This window comes from Megachile rotundata, chromosome 5, assembly GCF_050947335.1.
Source record: "Megachile rotundata isolate GNS110a chromosome 5, iyMegRotu1, whole genome shotgun sequence".
In the NCBI taxonomy this organism is placed as follows: domain Eukaryota; kingdom Metazoa; phylum Arthropoda; class Insecta; order Hymenoptera; family Megachilidae; genus Megachile; species Megachile rotundata.
This window is the reverse complement of record NC_134987.1, coordinates 2643249-2670230: the sequence shown is the minus strand read 5'-3', so window position 1 is coordinate 2670230 and position 26982 is coordinate 2643249. Positions and strand designations below refer to the sequence as shown.

General features: G+C 31.8%; 1 protein-coding gene across 13 annotated transcripts in view; it reads right to left on the bottom strand.

The window, feature by feature from the left end:
* LOC100883744 (CUGBP Elav-like family member 1-A) overlaps positions 1-26982 on the bottom strand; it is a 1238863-nt gene that overhangs the window by 1185496 nt on the left and 26385 nt on the right. Inside the window, exon 2 of one of the 13 annotated variants that reach the window (XM_076532031.1) lies at positions 12057-12165. The exons of the other annotated variants lie outside the window; for them this stretch is intronic. The gene's annotated coding sequence lies outside the window, so the exon portion shown is untranslated. The remainder of the gene's footprint in view (positions 1-12056; positions 12166-26982) is intronic. 13 annotated transcript variants of the gene reach the window in all.

Sequence of the window (26982 nt, the reverse complement as noted above, 5' to 3'; positions counted from 1 at the left end):
TGCTTTCATACGAATTTAATATTTGTCACATACAACTTTAACATCAAAACTACTAAACCTGTCAAATGATCAATTGACAAGTTATTGGACAAATGTACTTTAAATTATAAAATTTATTAAGGAATTAATGTACATAATCAATTGAATACATTCGATTGTTTGTTGTTTGTTTTCTATTTCATTTTAACCTTTTAAGTTAACCAAGTTAACCTTCTACTTAGAATCATACTTGCTATTAATCCATTCGAGACCGATTGCACACCGTGTGTACAATAGTAGTAATGACCAATTATTAATTACTCTGAGTAAAGTTGTGGTCGAGGTAAGACCTTTTTCGTATTAATAGTATCCGTAAACAAAATTTGGCATTGGTTTTGTTTTATTGCTTTTTTTTTTCTTTATTTTGCCATACACACATGGTGCTTAATCCGCTCCTCGCAATAAAAATATTCTGAGGAGTGAGGTGCACATACGGTGTGCAATCATTTTATTTATGCGAATTTATTTATGAATTGGATGATTGCCATAATAAACAAGTTTTTTTCATTAAAAATGAACAACGTAAAGAAGAAAAAAAATATTTCGCTCTTGGGGACCGTGTTCGAAAAAAATTGCTGTCTCGAATGAGTTAATTTAAAATAAATTTTAGTTGAGCATTTAACACCTTTCTTATTTTCCTTACCTGGTTCTAGTTTAGCAATAAATAGATAATTGTTTTATATCAAACATTTTTCTTTCTATAGTAATGCAACAATAAGAAAGGATATATGCTGTTTATGAAACAAAATACAATCCACATTAATGTTGTAAATTCGCAAACACTATACAACTGGTTTCAAATCTGCTGCATATGTACTGCGGGTGATCGACTGTATGTATATTTTCTTTTTATCTGCATCTAAAACTCATATTTTTGTATTACATCTTTCATAAAATATATTACTAAAAGTACATTCCATTTGCTTTTAATTAAGCTGAAAGAACTCTATCAACTAACGATTCTTGAAATGTGAACATAAAAGAGTCAACAAACTGCATAAATACATATATTCATTGCTTTTTCACCCAATGAAACTCAATAGACGAGTAAAAGAAGTTATCTTCTCGTCATACAACGCTTTCCAATGTGATATTTTCTAAGAAAGCATCTTTACGTATGCTAAGTGCAACGCGTTGAATTAAAATATAATTTTCTTTTCAAATTCGACCCATTGCGAATAAGCACCTTAGCGTTCAAGAAAGAAGAAAGAAAGCAGAAGTCCAAACGGAAATGTTATTCCAGTCGGTGGTGGCTTTGAGCGTTTCCTGTGCACAGTATGCATTTAGAGAAAACCCAATGGTCCATGGAAAATGCAACGCTACGCCCCCTCTTGCAGCTGCACGTGCGCCAGTGATTAGGTTAACACGCGAATACGATTCTCTTTCTACGTGGGACGGTCTCGTTTCTTCTTCTTCGAGCTGCTTTTCCGCCCTTTCGCTCAAATTCAAGCCACACGGAAATTATGAACTGTTCATGAACTCATGTACGTATGCGTGCATGTCAAGCGAACAACATGTGAAGTATACCGGGAAAATAGTGTAGCATAATGTTGGCTAATGTTTTTCATTATTCTACTGCTACACAATAAACCAAAGATAAGCAATTTTACTTCCGAGGACTTAATTCAAACACGAGTATTGATGGTCAATTTCTCAATTTCAGGATTTAAAAATTTTTAAATTCCTGAATTTCTAAAGTTCTTATTTATCAAATTTCTGCACTCCGAAATTCTCTTATTTTTTGTCTTTAATTACCAAACTTCAAAATTTTTGATCCATCAATGTCTAAAATTTATAAGCATCATATCTCAAATTCCGATATTCCTCGATTTATACAATTATCAATCGCTTTTCTAAATTTCGAATTCCTAAATTTCTAAACTTTTCAACTACCAACTTCTTAAATTTCAAAATTCGTAAGTTTACTTTATTAATTACTAAATTTGTAATCTCTTAAATTCGTCAATTTTTGAAGTTTTCAATTATCAAATTTCTAAATTTCCTAAATTTCCTATTTTAAAACTAGCAAACTTTTGTGTTCCAAAGTTCTTAAACTTCTCAATTTGTAAATATTCGAAATTTTAATTTTGAAAATTCTTAAATTCCCAAACTTTTGAATTCCTTAAGGATATAACAGAATAGGCATAGATCATCGACGTCGATTGTTGTGTTTATGCAAACCAAACAAGACTTTCGTCCTATAAAAAAACTCTGTGTAGTTTCTGCACTCCACACCCTTTGATCAGGGAGATGTGGAAAGAACTCTAAATTTTCACATTTTTGTTCTCTAAAACTATTAAAATTATTAATAGTAAGAATGCAAATTGTGGATACTCATTAGCTCTATTTCGTATATTTTTTCGCGAAATTTGGTCAATTATTAATGTTATAAGAATACGAATAATTATATAAAATTAAGAATAATTTTATATGTATACAGCTTATTGTTAAAGTCCGATTTCACCCTTATATTTCAGAAACAGCTTTGTCTGAAAAATGTTTCAGACATATTCATGTACATATTCTTGTAGTCCTCGTCGAAACGCTTTCAAAAGCTATGTTTCTTTTTTGTGAAGATCATTCCCAGGATATGAAGCTTCAAAGTTGACACGTAAGTAGCGTAAATCTGATCGTGCAACCTTCGCGCGGTACAGATGAATGGGTAACATGAATGCCGACGATATGTCAACTTTGAAGCTACGTATCTTGCGAATGATTTGCACATAAAAAAACATAGGTAGCATTTTGAAAATGTCTCTACGAGGATGACGAGAATGTACAATAAAAAATGGAGGGTTCTGTTTAAAAAACTGAAGATGATGATCACGTGAGAGAGCGTTTCGTCCGAGATCTGCTAGTGGATTCGTCAGTACGACATCCTTGCAGGCCCGTGTCTTGGACGTGCGGGTATATGGAAGGGATGGACAGGAACTATTTGTAGGAATCAGAAGGCTCGTTGAGCTTTCAAAAAAACGGGCTCGATCTTATGCTCTGTCTAGTGGCGATAAGCGTAAGAATGTAACCGCCAGTTTTACTGCATCCATTTTTTCCACAACTATTGTTGCCCCATGTCTTTCTTAAATGAAAACTGTAAATAAGTAAAAAGCATTATTTGGTAGGCACAAATGTTGGAATTGATAACGAAACTACTAAAATTTCTAAATTTTCAATTTTCAACATATTTTAATTTAAAAATTTCTATACTTGGAATTTATAAACTAACAAATTTGAAACTGCTAAATTTATAAATTTCTGAATTTCCAATCGCCCAGATTCAAAAATTTTTAAGCTTGATTCCATATTGTCGTTCCTGTTTGGCATCTTATTGCTACATGCTCTGTGCACTCAGGTGTTCCTGTGCTCTTTGATGGGCATTCGACCTACCGACTATTGCAGTAAACAAAGAAGATAATCATTTATCTATAGAAATCATAAATAATTATTAATATTAAGTTAGACAAAGTTTTTTTGTTTCTAAGCAGGTATTTGATTACAAATCTAACATATTTGTAATAAAAATTTTACTATATAATATATTAATTGTTTTTTCAAAGAATAAGCAGAATTATTATTTATAAAGATTCTCAATTTATCATCACTGGCCATCTATAGCTGTGCTTACTCTTCTAGATCATTACTCATAGGAATATATTCAATATAAAATTTTGCAAATGGAGAGCAACACTTTGGCTGGTCGCTGTGTGAACGATATTCAACTGTTTTCCAAAAACGCGTTGCGACGTGCATATTCTTTTCTACAGTTATGTTTTGCGCTTCTTCAGAAAGCGGTGCAGCTCGGAATTCTTGTTTTTTTTACGTGTTTTCAAATATATTGTTAATTCTGTAATAAAGACATTTTTGTTTTCCCCTTTTGCCCTCATACCGCACATTACCATTATGAAACTAAAGTAATATGATGGAAAAATCATTAAAATTTTTCATTTTTAATCATTTATAACAGATGAAAGACTCCATTATACTTGGTACTGCCTTTTTTAATAAGATATCTGTTACTGCGTAACAAATATTGTACAAATTTATAATTTGTTTAGGTGACCCATGACCTCCTAAGGCAACAAAAATTAACTGTCCAGGTAGGGCAATTTTGAAAAACATATTTCGACCAAACATCCTAAGATCGTAAAGCCAAAAAATTCAGTAATATACATAATTACCCTTATAGATGCCATAAAAAAGGTTACCGGTTTTACACACTTGGGAAAGTCCAAAAAATTTACAATTTTAACCGCTCTAAACATCGAAGCTCCAGAGAACCTACCTCAGTCTAACGATAGTCCCCGCCAAGTGTATGTCATTTCCCAAAAATAGAGAAAATTTAAAATACCCAAGCAGAAACGTTATTAGAAGAAGCCCCATTATAAGAAAAAGTTAATGTCGATAGAAAATTTTGCAAGAACAGACAGATTAAAACATACTAGCATACGAACAACATTAAAATCATACTCTACGTGCCGCCCGATAGAATTTACAAACTTGTACTTTAAAATTATTTGCAGTTGTGTTATTAAATATAATAAGTGTTACATTGAACTTTAACATATTATTCTGTGAAGTCTGCGTGTAAAGTGAGCATTCACGAGTATTTTTCAATATAAAAAATTGACTATTTTGCTCACGAAGTAACAATATCCTAAAATGGAAGCTTTAAAGCCTTATATGCATTGTTGTAAAAAAGAAAGTGTTGATATATAAATTGAATAAATATCTATTGTCAAAAGTGACATAAAATTTTGACTAACTCAATAAAAAGTGTTATATTCATACGAGCGTAAATTTAGTAAACTATATCTGTAAATAAAGTACCGTGTAAATCGGGAGATAGGTATATTTATAAAACTGTATCTATTCTAAATTTATCAGTTGCAGAAATGCAAATATCCAATACAGATTTTAGTGTATTCTCAATAAATCATACAAATAACGCAATGCACGGGTATTCATAAGATGTACGTTCTCAAAAAAATATTATTTTTAGCATCATGCACAAAATAAAATTTTTTAATTTAGATATTTACAAATCTTCCAATTGAAATTTGGAAATTTAGAGAATAGGAATCCCAAATTTTTCAAATTCTTTAATCTTGAAATCTTTTAATTTAAAAACTTCAAATCTCCTGAATTTCAGATTTTCAAGTTAAAAATTGATAAATTTAGGAATATAGGAATGTGAAAACTGAGAAATTTGAAAAACTAGAAAACTCGCCATTTAGGAAATCGGAAGTTGAAGGACTTATACATATAATTTACTAGTTTTGCAAAATGAAAACTGAGGAAATTGGCGTAGTTGGTCAATGTAACTAATTAGCCGTCAGTTCGGACCTAACAAGGGTTATAAGGGTAGTGGTTGGGAGGTTAGGATGTGGCATCAATATTGGTTTGGAGCAGATATATTTGCAGACGAGGAAAATTGAATTGGTAGCTTTTATCGGCATATACACATCAATTCACAAAAATAACGGAAAACTTGTTTGTACCCCAATTTCACTAATTAATTCCACATCACGAACGCTTAATTATTAATTACTTGCGTTAGGCCGCAAAAAATAAACTTACTGAAAGTTAGAAATAACTGTAATTGCGAAACAAGATACAATTAGATAAACGTGTATATAAATTCTTTCTTAATATTTATGTGTAGTACATTTACCACATTATGTTTACACATATTATTAGGCTTTCTGGATATATGTATATTGTTAAGCTATGTGTTGCATCGCCTTAGAATGCGATGCAGCTATCTTTTCACATTTTACAAAGCAATAGACCGAGGATTTCGGATTGACCGTACCGACAATAAGTTTATGAAGCCATTGACCATTTTTCGATAGCAAAAAATACCTTCGCATCGATAACCCAAGTTTATTGCTTGGAGCATGTTTAATTTCCAATTCCGTTATTTTCAGTCATTGCAGTCAGGGTCAAAGTGCTTTTTCACCTTATTACCTGCTACGGGTTTTTCCCAAATCGCGGAATCTCTCGTGCGTTACCCCTTGGTCGCGGCTACTTCCAGGGGTGACCATTTCTTGTATGAGGACAGTAACGTCTCAAAAATCACGACCAATGAACAAACACACCCCCTTCCAAATCACCGATCCCGAGGTAACGTCGACAGTTACTTTTGCGGAAAAAAACAGAATCACTTAATATCTCGAATCGTACACACTTACAACACGGAAAGAATCACTGAATATCACGAATAACACTCATCTAAATTACGAAGAGAACTCATCAATATCTCGAATAACACGTAGCGAAATCACGAAACGAATCATAGAACTCAATAACATATCGAATAGTAAACACTTAAAACACGAAACGAATCCAACTAATATCTCAAACAACGTACTTATATCAAGAAACGAATTAACACATATCTTGAACATTATAACACGAAACGAATCGACTTATAACACGAATCAACAACTTAACACGGACTATCAATTACAATCAGACTCAAAGCTCATTAAGTTGTGACTGGGTCAGAATAGTGCCGGGTGCTCGAATCCGCGCTGTTTACGCAACACTATGTATATCCTGATTTTCGCCATTTATGGAATCAGTAATAATGAATAATGCTGTTTAACTAACATAATATTAATCAAATTGTATGAAAGGAAATCGTCGATAATCTGTGATAATATTTATAATAACAATGACAATAAACATGCTAGTTTATTCGTACCTTTCGTGTAAATGTACAAGGTATTCCGCAACTGGCAGTGCAACCGGAAAAGACAATTCTACCGACAAACATAACTAAATTAAATGCTTTATTTGTTATAATCTCATTTTTTCGCGAAAACTGAAACGGAAAAATTCTTGAAGTATTTATAAGATAATTAGTCTATGGTAAAGAAAAAAAAAATTGTAAAAAATAACATTCTTCATTTAGAAAAATAAAAACTGCATGTTACATTTTTAATTTATGTCTAATAATACTTGAAATATTTGACAAAAAAGAAGTTTCTGAACTCTGAATTTGAAACTCGCTTTAACTATTTGCGACACTGTATATTTTTGTCTCCAAATCATTTTTATGTGAACGTCTTGAAAATTAAGTTTCGAATAATAGTTTCATTTTCTAGTTATGCTACCTAAACTAAGATTAATCAAATGATAGTATATTATGTTTGGTAGTTTCAGGACGTATGAAAATTCATCTAACCCCAAATTTGGTTATTTGTGACTGTCCATTAAGCGTTGTTAACTTATGAGTAATATTTGTCTTATGAAAGAGTGACAGGAAATGTGTAACTTGCAAAAACATTATAACATGACATTACATCAACTCGATTTATAGAAGCAAAAAGACCAGATGAATCATTGCCCTTCTCTTTTCCCATTCTCTATTTCTCTTTCACGTCTCACCATAATGGAAACACAACGAGTTTCGAGTATCGCGCAGCAAAATAATTAGAGAGAATCATCGAACAGACACGACGTCTCATTAACATGAGTGTCGATAAAAAATCCTCTGTGTTTGGCGAGTAGTAAAGAGAGTAAGAAATAACAGACCAATTACTGACCCGGACCGGTACTATAATCAACGAAATCGCTGGAAAAGCAACTCTAAAAGGAAGCACGCGTTCAAATATCACGTACAAAATGCATTTCAAGACATTTTTAGTTAAACATTCGTTTGCAAATACATATTATGAAACCTTAGAACTGGTGACAGAATTTAGAAAACGAATTAACAAGTATAAAATGAGTATGTCGTAAGAAGCAAATATTAAAAGTAAAATTTAATTACATAAAGATAATTCAAAATAACATTTACCTCTGTCAAATAAATTAAAATCTTAAAGTTTGATAAAAATAACTACGCATATTGTTTATTAATATTCTTAATATAAAAACGTTTGTAGACATGACAGAATTTGTGTCCATTTTTGAGATCAATGTTTTATACCCTAAAAATAGTTTGAATAATTAGAGTTGTTAGGTTGTTATATGTTATAGATACGCAATTATGTTTTGTAAACTCTAATTCTTTCAAAATTGTTTATATACAATTATTGAACTTGTTTAATATTTAGAAGATCAGGGAGCACTGTTAAGAATACAATGAAATAATTACTATAATGTTCAACATTACCAACAATTGTTAAAGAAATTTTATTCAACTAAAGTAAAAAAATATTCAATTTCGTTTATAAAGATACAGTTGACCTCAAAATTTTTCACCAATGAAAAATCATATTTTCTGAACATCATATATTTCTCTAAAATATTATTTGTTGCATCGCCTTAGAGTGCGATGCAGCTATCTTTTCACAGTTTACAAGGCAATAGACCGAGGATCTCGAACAGGCCGTACCGGCAATAAGTTTATGAAGCCATTGACCATTTTTCGTTAGCAAAAAATACCTTCGCGTCGGCAACCCAAGTTTATTGCTTGGGACCAACATGTTTAATTTCCTATTCCGTTATTTTCAATCATCGTCGTTAGGGTCAGAGTGCTTTTTCACCTTATTACCTGCTACGGGTTTTTCCCAAATCGCGGAATCCCTCGTGCGTCACCCTTTGGTCGCGGCTACCTCCAGGGGTGACCATTTCTTGTACGAGGGAGGTGACCATTTCTTACGAGGGCGGTCACCTCTCAAAAATCACGACCAATGAGAAAACACACCCCCTTCCAAATTACCGATTCCGAGGTAATGTCGATAGTTACTATGGCGTAAAAAGACAGAACACGATAATATCTCCTATAACACATATCTAAATCACGAAACGAACTCACTTGTAGTTCGAACAGAATGAACACTTAAAAACACGAACCGAATCGACTAAGATTTCGAACAACGAACGTTATAACACGAACCTTAATCGAATCATCACATCACGGGCTATCTATTAAAACCAGGCTCAGAGCTCGTTAAATCTTGACTGGGTCGGAATAGTGTCGGGTGCTCAAATCCGCGCTGTTCACGCAACATTATTTCATAATATAATTTATAACAAATTTAATTTTAAGAAATAAAAAATTTTGAACTTAGCCCAAATATTCCCAAACTTTACGCCAATTTTATACCTACTATTTTTAAATGATTGATATGTTAATATTTTATACAACCCTTCAGCATGCAAATTATTGATCAGGCGAGGTCCACATTCCGAGGAACTTTGCGATATCTTCCGGTATACATTACAATTCTTTCAAAGTAATTTTGAATATATCATTTAAAATTGAGAAATATAAAGAGAAAAATTCTATATCACACCTTACAGGTTAATAAAAGAATATATTATACATGCAATTATTGTTCGCATATTCTCTTGTAATTTCACTGAAGATTTCGTTTTTAAACTTTTCAAGTATTAAACCCAAGTACAAATGTAGAAAAGGAAACAGCACGGCATTAACTGGGTAAACGGTACAAAAAGTTTCAAAATTTATATGCTCGTAAGACGGTCGTTTATAATTCACATCCGCTGCATATTCTAACAATGATATTTTTAGAGACTCCCGCAACCGTTTACACGAAACCAACACAAGAATGCGATTAAGCTTCGTTTCGTGCGACCGTCGTTGTCTAGTATCGTTCATTCCATGGCTACTATGCCAACAATTAACAACCATATACTAGTACTCTTATAATAGTATCACAATTATCGTCTTCCTAGATCTATTCTTGCCCATCAGAGATGATAATACGAGATTATTAATTAAAATGAGGTTCTAATTTCAAAGATTTCAAATAATCTTATCTTAATTATTGTTCATTTATTCAAGTTCGCAACAGATTGAATACTGACTTGTCACATTTTATTTCTAACCTAATATTTATTTGTTTCCTTTGTCTTGCTGAATGTACTAGAATTGCTAATTTGTTTACAGCGGCTAAAACGGTGTGATTTGAGATCATTTAAAGTATATTAACTGATATATCGAAATCGATTACAATATAAACCATAGAAAAACAATAAGCTTATACGGACAGTTTCCATACTATTCGATAGTAACTACTAATTGTATTACTATTATTAAATTATTAATAAATTTAGCATATAGCGACATCTTACAGTATTAGAAATGATGTGCGATGTTAGTAACAGAATAATTGAATATTGTACTTCCGTCTTGTCGTTATGAAAATGTAAGCGTTCGTGATGTTTTATTTGAAGGAAAAGTAATCCCTGTTTAAATGGTTAATCTTTAAGTTAAAATGTTTGTTGTTTGTGTTCTTTATTAAATAATTTGTTCGTGTTCAAAAGTGCATTATTAATTTTGTTATTTTCCATAATTCTGATTATTTAACAACTATCAAACAATTTTCGTAAAAAAGATGGAATAAATAATGATGTGTCTTTGACACGTTATAGTCGTGTTCTAGTCGATTAGTGCGTTTGACAGAAACCCGGTGCATCGTATAAATTACAGACTATCATATTTACTAATTTTCGTGGTCAAATACATGTAAGCCACATTAATATATCTTTTAATTAATACTTTTCATTTACTTCTGTATTTTGCATATACATGTATTTTGCATAACGTACTGGTTTTCATAAAGAAACATTTTTTTGAGCAGGCTTGCTGGTTTCGGATAAAACGGTTTACCTGTTGTTGGACAATATACATTACAATCTCTATTACCGTTTACCATTTTGCTTTTATGATTTAACGGCGCATTTGACAACATAAACAATACGATAAGTTATATTAACAATTAAAAATAGCAAGAACACTTGCAGAATAATACAAAAAACAGAATAATTTGTTTGGAAAAAACGAAAATTGTATTCAATGTTAAAATTGCCAAAAATTGTTACATGAGACCTGTGTTAAGGATTATTATATTTCTAATCAAATTTCGTAAGGGCGTGTAATTATCTCTTAAAATCATATACTAAAGTTTAACATTTATTAGCTAACTATTATGAGTCAACTGTTACTAGCTTATAAGCTCAACAATGTTAACTATTATTAGTTAATGATTGTTATATTATAAATAAAGAAAAATAAAAAGACTTTTTTTCTTAGTTACTTAACGAAGACCTTAAATGTACGACACTAGGTAACTGCCCCTACATATTACATATTTTGGAACGACCGACGGAGAACGGTTTATTATGATCTATAATTGAAATGTTATTAGGTGTATACATACGTGGAGGATAAACTGTGATACAAATGTAAATATACATTGGTATATTTAATTGTTTTCACATATGCAGATAGTAGCACCACCTATTTGCAATGCAAATTATTTGTGCTTTTGCTTTCATTATAAGTGTACATATGAGTTCATAAAATATGACCATTATTTATATAGTTGTATGAAATTTGTACCCTTCAAATTTCTTTAACAATTTTCATGAAGTTAGTTAAAATTAGAAGTAGTTAGATAATAAAAAATTATTAATGTCAAGAATGACGCAATGCGTTAAAACATACAGGCTAGAGCGCCAAAGTGTCTATAGCAAACAATGAAGGCATTGTGTTTCTCTGAAATAAACATTTCTGAAATTTTCAAATTATACAATCCTCACAATGAACTGAAATTCGACAAACGTTAATCAACTATAAAAATGACTTATGTAACGAATTGGCAAACTGGAAAATTAAGAAAAAAGGACTGAAAATATATAACGAGAAAAAGTTTATTATTATTTAAAAAGTCTACAAAGTAGAGTTAAAATAATATTAAAAAAATAGCAACAGACGTAAATGGAACAATTTCTAAAAATATTTGAAATAAAATGATCATGTTTATGAAGAAATTAGTTTCCAGCAAACGAGATAGGATAAGGTAAGAACTAACAGACAAGATAGGAAATAAATGTCATTTACATTTATCTACATTTTTAACAAAACTGTTATTTTTTCTTTTGTTTCTTCTAATATTATACAATCAAAGTGTTTTTATTAAAACAATACATTATGTTACTATCAATCATTCGTATTTCTAAACTACATATACCAAATCATTTTCGTCCTTTCTTTTTGTTTGTTTCCGTTCGACATTCGTATTTCTAACTTTCATATTTACCAGCACAGCGAATTTTATCTTTGTTTTATGTATCAATATACCATCGACATCTATCCGATAATCGTTCCAGCGTCTCTTCAACTCAGACAACGATCACACTCGTCATGTTCTGGAAGCAGACAGGAGGCGTAGAATAGAATTTGCAAGAACAGCGGTGTTTCGCATAACGCTTTAAGCTTGGTAAGCATTTCTGCGTGAGAAACCGAATCGTACGTATATGTAGAAAAATATCATCATATATTTCGTGGTATCCTTGGAAAACTTCGACGATAATATTACGTTTATGATTGCAACGCGTAAAATTCGCGTTTCGCGACAAATAAGATCAAATTTTTCTTGATACAAATGTACATTCTTAATGTATTTTAAGGTTGTTGTATTATATTAGAACACATTAGATGTTCAATGAACACATTATTAGACATTAGAAATAGCAGAGTAAAGATTACTTTTAATAAAATTGGAATTTTGAAAGTACGGAAATAATCTTCCCTAAATACAACTGTTTGTAAAGGTCTTTTTTAATTAATATAGATATATTGAAATTATATTCTTCAGATTTAACTTTTACATGAAATATAGTAATACTATATAGAAAGTATATTGGTGTTTATGAAGTTGAATTGATCACCGTAGATATTATTTTTCTAATTATTATCTAAAAAGGAAAATAAATAGAAAAATGTAAGAGGAAACGTCCACTTTTATTTAAAAAATAACTTTAATAAAATAAGTTATCATTTATTGCACTAGATGGATAAAAATTTAAAACATGTATGAATGTATGTTTTATAAATTTACGATTTTGAATTATAATATTCTAAATGTCAATCCACTTAAGACTACCAAATAAGTATACCGAAAAAAGACATGCTAATTTGAAATGGAAGTTACTTTTTCACGCAAGCTAATCAGTTTTTTATTTTTTCAATTATAGGATATCTTGCGTCGTAGTTAAATCTGAACAATTTTGGAAATAATAATTATACTAATATGTTTTTATTATGATAATAGGAAAGTAGTACTCATACATCTCATCCTACATCTCAATAAAAAAGTTGCATTTCTTTCTAACTTTAACGGAGTTTCTCACTTTTTAGAATTACAGTTTACAATCGAAAAGTTTGAAAAAATTTTGTAATTGTCCCACTGAATCCTCAATGTTTCAAAATTTGTGTACGTCATTAAATAGAAAAAAAATAGGGCAAAAACTAGAATTCCGATTTTTACCTGTCACTACGCCCTACGTTGTTATAGAGGATTGAAAATTGGCGTGCGATGTTCTTTTTTGTCGATATATTATCGAATAATGTATGTCATTCAATGCAAGAGCACATTTGATTATCTCATTCGGTTATATGCTCTCGAAAGATGATGACTATTAATTAATGCACACCATATTTTTATTTCGGGTGTACAGTTAATCGCTATCTAAATTGCAAACTTTTATTTGATCCTCCTGGTGACAAAATCTAAACTAAATTTTATGAATATGGGAAAATTACATTGGAAGTGTAGTTTTTGACTTTTTAAAATAAGAATTGAATGTACAGTACAGGAACCTCCTGTTCCGAGTTGCTCGGAATATAATTAACGTAATATTTATGGGTATTTTGTCAAGCTCAAAAACATTTCACTCTTGCAATTTCAAACGGATCTTTAAGACCACATGGACGTCTCCACTGCTTGACGTTCTTAACAATTGACAATAGCCTTCTAACAGGCCAGAAAAGCACGTTTTCCTAACACCAATATATCTTTTCTTAAAGAAGTTTATTTCCATGGTCCTAAAACTGTGCACCCCTGCGGTGTGCAATGTTTACGAAAATCCTTGCGTACTCGACGGGCCAAGGCACTTGGGCTCGATCATTCAGCAGTCTCGCAGTGCGCCACAGTACTCAGTTCTTTTGAAGGACCCAAATCACTTAACTGATTGGGTCACCTTATTAACGACACGTTATTTACAACTCTGGAGTGAAGGCTAAAAATCTTACAATCCCATTCGCTGAACCATCTCACCAATCAGTATTTTTCACAAATAACAATCTGTCCTGATTAGTCCTTTTTGGTAACGCCTTCACGTCCTGAACTTTATTCATTGCTTTCTTTTCTGGCTGTTTAGATGCGACTAGGCAGTCTTAGATTAGCTTCGTTAAAACATACTTACTTTTGTCAGTCTTAAACTACTTTCGGTGAAACATACTTACTTTCACAAACCATAGTCACTATCAACATACAACAATCATTACTACTAGTGGGATGATGATCTACATCCTTCATTGACCTGGGCACACCAGTGTGGAGGACTCTGAGTCACTCTATAAACTCTACTCTACAATAATGATTTTACATACAGGGTGTTCGGCTACTGGTGGGCATAATTTTAGGGGGTGGTAGCTGGAGTGATTATGAACTTTTTCCTTTACCAAAATGCTAGTTAAAGCTTAGTTTTTGAATTATTAATGAAAAACACTGACCAATGAGAGCGCGTATAGACCGGTTGCGCGACAGCGTGAGCGCCAGCTTCGAATATAACGGCTGATCGTCGTCGTAAACAAATGTATCGATACTGTCGTTATAACGTCGGTATAACGTCGGTATAACAGGAAGCTATTAGGTACAAGTTAAATCGAATAATGAATTAACAAGTTCAGAATAATATTAAATTCTTCGTAATTCGTGAATGAGAAATAAATCAATTAGTTGTTATTTACAACAACCAGACGAAGTATATTGTATTTATTTTATGCCTTTAAAAAGGAACAAGAATAAATTCACGAAAATTAATTTTGTCAATTATTCTAATGAAGCAAACGAATAAATTCACGTTTCAAAACGAATGAGTGCCTTGCTTATGAAATGAGATCGAATTGAAATAGAATATCTAATGCAGTACCTCATTGAAGTGAAATAAACACTTAAATAACACTTACTCATAGATTCATGGAAAAACTAACTTCGATAAAAAATATTTGTGTCACCAGGTAGATCCACCGATCAGAGCATCAACAGCTGATGTCCTGGCAGGGTCAATGAATTCTCAATTTATTTCACTGTCTCTTTCTAATAATTGCACAACATAAGTACGACCGGTAAACGGACCGAATGAAAACGCGTGAACGATTATTCATACATATGTATGTTTGACGATACGCTATATTCCCATTATAAAGTATCCGAATTGAGAAATCGAAGTTATATTACATATTTTATTAGAAGACATTGTTAGACTGGCCACGGATCGCGGTTTCGTTCTCAATCGCGAGGCATACTTAGCGAACGGTTGCCATGCAACGATGATCTGTTGAACGACTGCGGCGTCGATCGACAATCATCGTTTATCGTCGAAAGAAACGTGTCGAAATAAAATGTATCGTTGTTTTTAATCGAAAATTCCGTTTTCTTGCTTTCAAGATAGTATAGTTTAAATTATTTATGAATATTCGTTCACGTGTTTTCATTCGTCTTATTTACGTATCGGGCTCACAGTGAAAATTAGTGAAAAATGACAGAGAAAAGTGATAATGAAAACTAATAATGAAAGATGAAAGTGATAGGTGACAATGAAGTTTCTTGAGAGTTTTTTGGGAGTTTCTGTATGGTGATAGATTTATATTAACAGTAAGGACCGATGGATCGGACCGGTGACAGAGACGCATTTTTATTACGATTATTTGCGGTTTAATGGGTGAGTTACATTTAAATTTGTTAATTATTCAATTCACATTTTTCTTTGTTGAATAGAAAAGTTATTCAGTTTTTTAAAAATGAGAATTTGTTCTTTTTCATCATTACAATATCTAACGAAAATATTCCATATAAAAATTTTCCATATTTCATCTGTTACATATTTTTTTGCGATAACGAATAAACGTATTGATCAAATTCGATTTATTTTGATTCCGTGAGTAGAGACTAATTTTGTTATTTCTTATTCATGAATGAATGATACTTCAACAATAATCCAGATTTTTTTATTCATTATTCAATGTAACTTTCATCTAACAGCTTTCTATTATAGCGACGTTATACCGACAGTATCGATACATTTGTTCACGACGACGATCGGCCGTCATATTCGAAGCTGTTGCTCACGCTGTCGCGCGACCGGTCTATACGCGCTCTCATTGGTCAGTGTTTTTCATTAATAATTCAAAAACTAAGCTTTAACCAGCATTTTGGTAAAGGAAAAAGTTATTCAGAATCACTCCAGCTACCACCCCCTAAAATTATGCCCACCAGTAGCCGAACACCCTGTATAATTCCACTACCGTAACAAGTTGTGGAAACGCCATGGGTCGACGAAGATTTACAACCTTCGAAAAGAACTATAAATAGTTCATATTTTACCCAGCGCGTAAACACCTCCAACGTTGATTATTGTACTCAAATATTTATAACTTCGTTAATTTTTGGAAGTTCAAATATAACGTTAAGTATATAGAAATTATACTTCAGATTGTATATTCCTTGAAAAAATAATATACAATGTTAATTAAATAATATAAATGTTAATTATAGTTTACGATATGTGCACTGTAATTATTAATTCTGATTTCAATGTTAATTAAACATGTAACTACGTCTTACATATGAGACGGGTGGATACTTTTTTGAGTATGGTAAATTTCTTAAAGATTTTTATAGTATAAATTGGTACCATTTATTAGAGGAAAACAGTTCATTAATACAAAAGAGTTATAAATTGTCTATTACCTAATCTCTGTAAAATTGATTTGTACTTAACTGTCAGGTATTTGTACGTATAAGTGTGAAAAAAATTAGCAACTATGACCGCAACAGCCGTGCATTTTGACGTAGAATGATCCTTCTATAATTTCTCTGGTTGAAAATTAAAATCAAAAGAGGTCGAGGGTAGTGGAGAAAAAAAGAAATTAGTAACAATAACGTTTCCCTGCGGCGCGGAACGCTATAACGAGCGCACTTTCACGTGGCGAACAAAGGAGAACCGAGTTTCGATTTCGTTCACTCGTTCCCTTGCTTAGCTAGAGAAAGAAAAGAGGTAATGGGAAAGAGAAGGCTTGACGGGGGAAGTGGGACGGGGGGGGGGGGGGGGGGGGGGGGTGCAGGAAGAGAAATCGAAAAGCAAGGGGAGCAAAAAGAATCACTGGAGAAAGACTCAAAAACTCCGGCTGCCTCCACAATCCCTGCTTGAACATTCTCTTCGGTGGAGCAACGTAAGCACTTTTGCGTGGGAAACCAAGTGGTTCGCCCGCGTTTGTAGTCAGACATCGCTAGTAGAATTTCCGTGCAACCACACCGCAAGCCACCGCACACAGGCGTTGCTTGTCGCGTTTCAGCGATTAGCTTCAGCGATTCGAGCATTCTCCGCTTCGGTTGTCTGCCGAAACTAACACCATCCCATCACTTTCTTCCTATTTCTTTTTTTTTTCACTACTCTGCCCCCGATTATTTTTACATTTCACTTCCTGCTGGGAACGAATGCGGTTTTTTATTTCATGTAAAACGTCATTTAGCAGAAAATGATAACAAGTTTTCTTACTGTTTTGTTTAACTCTCTACACTTGAAAGTCAACAAAATTTTCATTTTTAATAGTTGTTCAGTTTAAAAGTGGGGTAAGACTATTTTTGTTTTTGCAAGATATTTATGGGATTCCAATTCAATAAATTTAAAAATGTTGGTAAACACTAAGGTATGAATTTTTTGTGTTTCGTGATTTTAGATAATTTGTTTAAAGTGCTAGCTCAAAAACATAAAGGTTTTATTATTGTATACAAATTAACCTTCCCCACTTTCAAAATTATTGAGTTAATCGTTATTATAACCGTTAATTAAACGGATAAACATATTTGGTTAAAAATTTCGCTAATTTTCAAGAGAGGTAAATTGTAGTTGTTCGAGGAAGTTCCGTGTGTATATTTTTGCTCATTTCTGCTTATATGCATTTCTCATACTTGCGAGTGAACCCTACTCTGTCTTCCATCTGTCTTCTGGTAAATTTACACATGACAAACAAACACGCTATTGGTGCTTAATAATATTCTTCTTCCTTAAGGCTCGTCTATAGTATGCCATAAACTCGTATTAGCAGTATTGCAAGTAGGTTGTCAAATTTTTCCATTCCTAGTATTGCCTATACTAAATCTATCGTTAAAAAAAGAAGACAAAAAAGGAATGAAACTATTTTCTCTTTCCAACGACAGACCTGGTACAGGCAAAGCTAAAAACTCAAAAATTCGACTACCTATTAATACTGCTAGCATGGGTTACTGGCATAGTATAGAGTCTAGACAGCTCCTTAAAGAGACTCTTCTCTAGAACATCAAAACCGGGGAATTATCGAGTGAATACTTATAATAAATAAAGCTAATATCATTGACAGAATATAATAGACATGTTAAAAATTAAATCAACTAACAAAACCTTTCATATACTGAAGAAAGCGATAAACTAGTTGTTATTTTCAATTACATTATACCCATTATACGTAAAAAAAAACTATCGTAAAGAAGCTGAATTGATACATTAAACTTAAGTCATAAATATAAAAAAATAAGAGGAAAATCACAAAGAGGATTCAAATATTTATCGTTTGAAATATATCATTCTGATACATTAATATATCAAAAGATTTATATAATATCAATTTTATTTAAGCAAATGTTAAATATTCTCTGTAGATGAATAATATGTACTTATGCTAATAGTATGCGTTTGTTTTAAAAGATTAAAAGTGTTATTATCAATAATTTATAAGCAATTCGTAAATCATAAAAATGATTCTCTTCAAACGTACCCGTACAAAAAAATAAAAACCTTTGCATATCGTTATCAAATATTCCATTAAAAACCCGATACATCGATAGCATACTTTGCATTCGCGATCAAATATATAAAATGAAATTCCGCGAGGAAAAAGGTACAGAGAAGAACGATATACGAATAATATGGAAATTTATAATGCACCATTCATAAAATATTTTACGAACATCGTACAACTGAGTACATATTACACGAAATGCGAACGATGCGAACGCCGATCTTTTGCGTTTGTATGTTAAATGAAATCTTTACTTCCGGTTTAATTAATAAATTTTACGTCGATCTATAATCTACAATCTGCGCATTAAAATAGCTGACCTGACCATGGGAAATTATCGTGCCGCTCGAACGTAACACGAAAGACTGAACGATCGATATATCGTAACGTGTCTACACACGCATAACTCCGACGCGTTAACATTGATTTTCGCGATATGGAATATATTCAAAGTTAAAATTTCCTGCAAATCACAGATACGTGTCTCTGATATACGTATACAAATTTTGTAAAAATAGTAGATTTCAGAATATAGAAAATCTGGCACCACTTAAGGCTATACAAGTATCATAAAATAGTATTCAAAGAATACTAACTTGAAGTTCAAATACAAAATGATTGGTTTTCCGTTATAACACGAAGAAAGATCAACTCATTTATTGCTAATAATGAATATATGTTGTTCGAACGCGTGTATGTGAAGATAACAGCAGTCACTTTTAATTTGTCATGTCGAGAACAACAGTACAATTGATTAAATTATGATTCTACATTACAATATAACCTCAAAAAAAAGAATAACCTTCTTTCATTTTGGCTTCATTTTCAATAAAATTCAGTTGGAAAAATTTTTGTATTAATTTAATAATTTAAAAATATAGTACATTAATAAATATATACGCTAAAACCGTTAAAATAACATTGTTAATGTTGCATCGCCTTAGAGTGCGATGCAGCTATCTTTTCATATATTTACAAGGCAATAGACCGAGGATCCCGGACTAACCGTACAGGCAATAAGTTTATGAAGCCATTGACTGTTTTTCGTTAGCAAAAAATACCTTCGCGTCGGTACCCAAGTTTACTGCTTGGGACCAGCATGTTTAATTTTCTATTCCGTTACTTTCGATCATCGTCGTCAGGGTCAGAGTGCTTTTTCACCTTATTACCTGCTGCGGGTTTTTCCCAAATCGCGGAATCCCTCGTGCGTCACCCCTTGGTCGCGGCTACTTCCAGGGGTGACCATTTCTTCTACGAGGGAGGTGACCATTTCTTACGAGGGCGGTCACCTCTCAAAAATCACAACCAATAAGAAAACACACCCCCTCCCGAATTACAGATTCCGAGTTAACATCGACAGTCACTTTTGCGGAAAACGACAGAACACGAATATATCTTCAACAACACGTATCTAAAACACGAAAAGAACACGAAAATATCTCATACAACACGTAGCTAAATCACGAAAAGAACACGATAATATCTCTTATAAGACATATCTAAATCACGAACGAACTCATTTAATAAACACCTAAACCATGAACGAATCGACTAATATCTCGAACAACGAATTTCAAACGAATCACCACATCACGAACTACAGTCTGTAACATAAGAGCGTGGACGCAATATTTCTGGAAAAAAAACCTTTTTTTACGAAAAACTGTATGTAAACCAAAAGTATATGTAAGAAACTAATACGCTCTTACTTAGTAGTGGGTCCAGTCTCCCCCATTTGCGATTATAGCTTTGCAACGTCTCGGCATGCTTTCGACTAATTTTTCTGCATACGAAACAGGCAGCGACCTCCATATTTTTCTAATTCGGTCCACTAACGCTTTCAAAGTTACACTGCGGCTACCTTGAAGCTTCTGCTTCATAATAGCCCAAACATTTTCGATTGGGTTTGCATCAGGGGACTGAGGAGACGAAGGCAGCACCATGATGTTGTTTTTCGTCTTCCATTCGGTACACACCCGGCTCCGATGTTTTGGATCGTTGTCTTCTTGCAGAAGCCATCTATCACCAGATTGTTTAAACCACCGTTTTGTTGATGGCAATAGTCCTCTCTGGTATAATTTTGTCATTCTTTGTGCGTTTAAATTGCTTGTAAAAACACACAATGTCCCGAAACCACGTACATTGAAACATCCCCACACGCGCACCTTTAATGGGTGTTTTACAGTTCTTTGGATTACGGGATTACCACGAACTGACCAGGCATGCTTGATAGGAGACCAAGCCCAAAAGGAACATTCATGCGATTTATGCAGATATTTAGCTGCACTTCGAACGCTCATTTTTGGTCCTTTCGGATGCGAACAGAGAAAGACCGCTTCAAACCGTTTTGCATACGCTGCACTCATATTACAAACGTCTCTATTTCTCAGCGATACGAACGAAACTAAAAGATTTGTGACAATTGCGTATTAGGGAAGACAATAAATGTTCACATTATAACGGTCGTCATTTTGTTTTGTATATACATTCGAAGATATTGCGTCCACGCTCTTATGTTACAGACTGTATTAAACTTATTGTTTCCAAAAGCAATACGTTAGAAATAACAACAATTTTAAAAGATGTATCACAAATGTTGTATATGCCTCAGTCGTTAAATTAAAAGAAAAAACGCAGCAGTTGTAACAACAGAAATGGAGACAGTACGACGAGGTGCTGTATTGCTTTGCATCAAAATGGTGATTACATTTCTACTAAATTGGTAGTTCTCCTATTACTTTAGCTTACAGCGCCACGGCCACCGCTGCCCCATCCTTGTATGAAAATGACCACATTAAAATCCATGCCACAACACGACCACCCTATCCATCCGACCAGGGAAAACTAATTAACTAATTTTCTACAGTCCACCTCTCCTTCTCCCGTTACCCCTATCGTTTCACGCTCTCCACACTGCTTCTAAACAAGCTTGGAAATAGTTTTTTACCAGATAAACAATAATGGTACCAGAAACTTCTTTTCCTTCAACTGAAGGACAGCATTAAAACTTTACACTATTGTAAAGACCACGTGCAGTCTCAACATGTTATAGAATATAAATTAGTATAGATATACGATCATTCTTTCTTTTGACACAGATCAATGTACATTCGGACAAAATTATTTTAACAAAATTCTGTTATTTAGAGAGTTTGTAAGATCAATTTCATGAAATACCAGAATTATCAACATTAGAATTTCCAGCGTCATATACACACTCAGCTTAAATTGAAATTAAAGTGGTCAAATAAATAAGTAAGTAATGATGTATCAATTAGCATATACAAGGTGTCCACGCCTAAGTGTAACAGCGCGATATTTCATGAATTATGGATGACACGAAAAAGTGTTCATATGGAAATTACAGGATGAAAGGGGCTCTATATTTTGGCGTAAACGAAATTTTTTTAATGTTATTAATGTAAAAGATATGATGGAGAAATTTCGTTTTTTAAATGGAACTATATATTTTTTTTCAATCACGCGATAGTGCTTTTCACGACGAATTCATTAAGGTTTAATGGATTTAACCGATTTTTATTAGTTTGCGAGATATAATACTTAGAAATTTACTGATTTTCAGCAGGGACGTCCCGATTTGAGTAGTAAGTTATAAAAACGGTCTTATTGTTGCGATAAGTATATTTGACTTTGCCTGCCGAAACCGATAGCTGGGGGTCTACGGTCCCAACGGTAAGTCCGAAAAGTAAGAAACGCGGAAACAATTGTCCATTACAGTCTAAGTTTTCTGCATCAAAGATGATGTACAATTTTTTCCACGTTTCGTATTTTTCGGACTTACCGTTGGGATCGTAGACCCCGGCTATCGATCCGGGCAGGCAGAATCAAACATACGGCACTTACCGCAACAATGAGACCGTTTTTATGACTTACTGCTCAAATCAAGTCGTCTCTGATGAAAATCAGTAAATTTCTAAGCGTTATATACGGAAGCAAATAAAAATGTATTATTATATAATAAATTCATTCTCTCTTGTTTTTAAAAAGGATCAAACTACAATTAATACTAATTAAATAATTGCAATTAATATTATTGTATAATTGATTAATTATTTATTAATGATAATATAATACAATTAGTAATTTTATGCAGATGTATCATCTAATTAATGATGTAATGAAACAAACCACTTTGTTTCATGATGTGCGATTGTATATAATAAATAAAATATTTCTTTAGTATAAAAATGAGCACTTTTTTCGTTAAAAAATTTAATCTTGGCTACGTTCAGGTCTTCATTTTTTATGTGTCCACTCTATACAAAAATACATAAGAATCGCACGAAGCACAATTTTATGAACGTGGACGGAATAAAACATCCTCTCCAAATTGTGATAATATGTATTTATGGAATTGTTAAAAGCATGTATGGGTACATATTTTTTTCTATTGTTGCCGCAAAATAAATTAGCTGTCAACAGCATTTTTTAATATTTATCATCTGATGATATGGTAAAAGTTCATAATACAGCATCTTTTTGAAATCTCATGAAATAGTCTACGGCATTTTTCTAAATTAAATTAAAATTTATGTTTATATTAATGTTAACTTTTTATCACGTTCCAAAAAATCCATTATTCTTTTCCAGAAATCAAAAAAGTACTAATTAAAATAGTACTACTTTAGACATACTAATTTAAAAACAATCAAAAAATCATATTATTAATCATTCCATACCAATATCCAGTCTAATGAATATCCAGTGTATTGACAGTTTTACTCGTTTTGTATCATCAATGTTACTAAATTAAATTTCTTAATTCATTAAGATTAATCTTTACTAGCCCGCCATTTTCTTTCTCCTTCTCGGGTTGAAACTCTCATTGTTCAATCATTTTGCGAGCAAGGATAATCTAATATTTTTACAAGAACGAAAAAATTAAAAACTTGTTTATTATTCTACATGTTTAACTTTTTATTTACCAATCATTACTGTTTAGAAAATTGTCAGCTATTGAATACTTATATACATACACATACGAAGACAATTTGTAGATGTTTACTTTATTGAATAACAAAACATCAAATAATGCAATGAATGCCTTTATGTTCTATAAGGCTACATACTATACAGGTTTTTCCAGATTTTTTCCACAATATTCCACGATATTATTATTATATAACATAAGGTTTTAATCGCTTTATTAAAAAGTTATAACAAAAGTACAAATGACTTTCAACTCCTCTGTTTTTCGCTACCACACCTGTACATGACATCGAACAACAAAGCAGTTCGTTATCATTTCGTACTTTTATTATAACTTTTTAATAAAGTGTTTGAAACTTTATATTGATATTTGACGAATAATATACGTTAACAAAATTTGGCGATAAGAAACTGAGACACCCTGTATATCAAACGAAACTTCTATGAACTCTGTCTCTTTGGAAAAGTATTTTCAAAGAAAACATTATTCCTTTCTCGGCAAATGAAATTACTCTCTTAAGTGCTGGTCACTGTATCTTTTACCATACTGTATTAAAAGTGGGTTAAAACAATTCTAATTTGAATACTCTCATTACTCTTGTTAAGTAGTATCATTTTATTGATTACTTATGATTGTTAGTCATAAATACTTAAAGGCCGTTTTGCAAATATTTTAAAGTTAGCGATTTTCCGAAAAAATCTACGATATGAAATTTTGATATTGACATTTATTCAATAATTATGTTTGTTTTAGATGAATCGGTGTACCATTATTCAAAGGAGATATAATTAATTGTACATTACTAACAGCTTGTTGATTGCTACAATTACATTAATTAAACATTGAATTGTTCATTACTAAACGCCTATATTCATTAAATGTGGAATCGCCTATCATTAACAGACCAAATCCGTTGCAATGTAGTGTAATCTACAACAGAAAATAATGGTAATTGATGTTTTAGCAATTGATGTTTTAATAATTTAATAGTTGCACTGTAATTTAGGTTAACTTATGAATATAGAATTATTAAGCATTAATTGATAATTTATTCACTTTACTGATATATTGTTTCAAAATATTCTAGCACTAAATCCCTCTAGCGTGTGTAGAGTAACTATGTGAACAAATGTGCTGTGAACTGTTAAACTAATCAGGAGCACGAGTGTGACTTGTTATATATGTACTGTTGATTAGATGTTGCATATTAATTAGCATTAGGAAGCGTTGGCAATACATATTAGAAAATGAATATTAAATATTCCACTGAAGTTAAAAAATAGTGTAATTATGTAGTGTCGTACTTGGAATATCTATATTTGCATTGCGGTTGATCAACGACACAGGTCGGATAATTAGAGATATAATTTTTCTGTTTTTTCTTGCTATTAAAATAACATAACACAGTAGTATTTCTTTTCCTACCTTTGTTAACAAAAGTAAGAACATAATTAAAACAAAATTCTCTACTGAAACGAGTGTACTCTTCAAAATCTATTTGAATATATTTGACATAATTAACAAAATATTTCTAAGCAAAAGAAAGAATGGTAATAATTATATTAGGGTACTTTACATTTGAGACAATAAGAATGTTAGTTAAAAGAACAATATGTATTATCAGTAGATCACGTTTAGATTGTTTTGTGCGAAATAGAAAACTTTTTTCTTAACATTTTCCATCTGTTAAATATGCTATCAAATTCACTAGAAATTCTGGAAAGCTCAAAAAAGTTACCTATTAGAGGATATACGATTTTTTTCTGAAGAAACACTTACAATTATACCAGAATAACTTCAGTATTATAATTAGGCAAGAAAATTAATTAACGGCTGTACCTAACATGAAATAATGATTACAAAATACCAAATGTAAACATGATTACGGACTTACTACAAAAACGATTGATTAAATAATGATCACGGTTTCCGAGATTCATTTAATAGTTAGTTACAAAAGTAATCAACTACAGCAAACTCTCTTCTGCGTAAAATTCGTACGTCCAAACTGTAATTTCAATTTCGACCTAGATTTTAATGGACGTATAAAACTGAAGAGAAATTATACAGAGTGTTTGCAATAATATGGACCAGTACTTTTCTCGTATACAGTAAGAATTTTAAAATGCTGAAATAGGAAGAAGTCATATCATGTTTTACTAGCACGATGATTTATATCAACTTTTTATATTTATATTACTTTTGAGAGATGAAGATAACCTGCGACTTTTTTTAATGGAATGATATACATATATTTTTACTATCATATGAAAGTATGCATCAAAACAAATTCATTATTCATATACATGAGTCTGACCTTCGAGCTTATGAAAGAACCGAAATGAAAAAACAAATTGAATATTTCGTAATATTATATTTATTAGCATGTTGTTACTACAAATTGACATGTATCGATTACATATCATATTTAATGTGACTTTCATTAACAAGAATGCATTTCTGAGCTTTATTGATAGTTTGTGCTAATATTGCACTGGATATGGATATGTTTCTTTTATATTTATATTAATTTGTACATGATTGAAATCTTTCAGCAATATAGTGTAAATAACATCTTTAATATTATAGCAAAAAATATCGATAGAATGCAAATAGAAACATCACAGGTGATGTTATGGGTTCACACGTTCTGATCCATTTACTTTTGAACATAATATTTAAAAAACTTCTTGCTGGTCTATTAGTTATAAATTGGAACTCTATCCCATATATTGTGTTTATAATACAAATCTCGAATGAAAAACAGCAGCAGTCATTCCCAATAATTTCGAAATTTATTATTTTAAAATCGCAAATACTTGCTCCTATTTATAATTGTAGGATAAAAGTATGTCCCAACTAATGCGTTAATAATTACACATCAAACACGTGTTCTAACGTATATATTCAAATTTGTTTATGAATTTTTGTTTAGTTTCTTTCTAAATTGTTCTAAATTGTGATATTTATTCCTATTAATTTATATAATGTTAGCAACATACTAGTAACAGTAATAGTATAAAATTTTCAATCTATTTCCTTAAGTTCTACCCTTGTACGGCAATATCACAGTGACATGAATAAATTCGTCGCACGTTTCCGTATGACATTAAAAAATTAAAAGACATTGAAGATCACTTTGTTTCTCGAAAAATAATGCAAATGTAAAAAA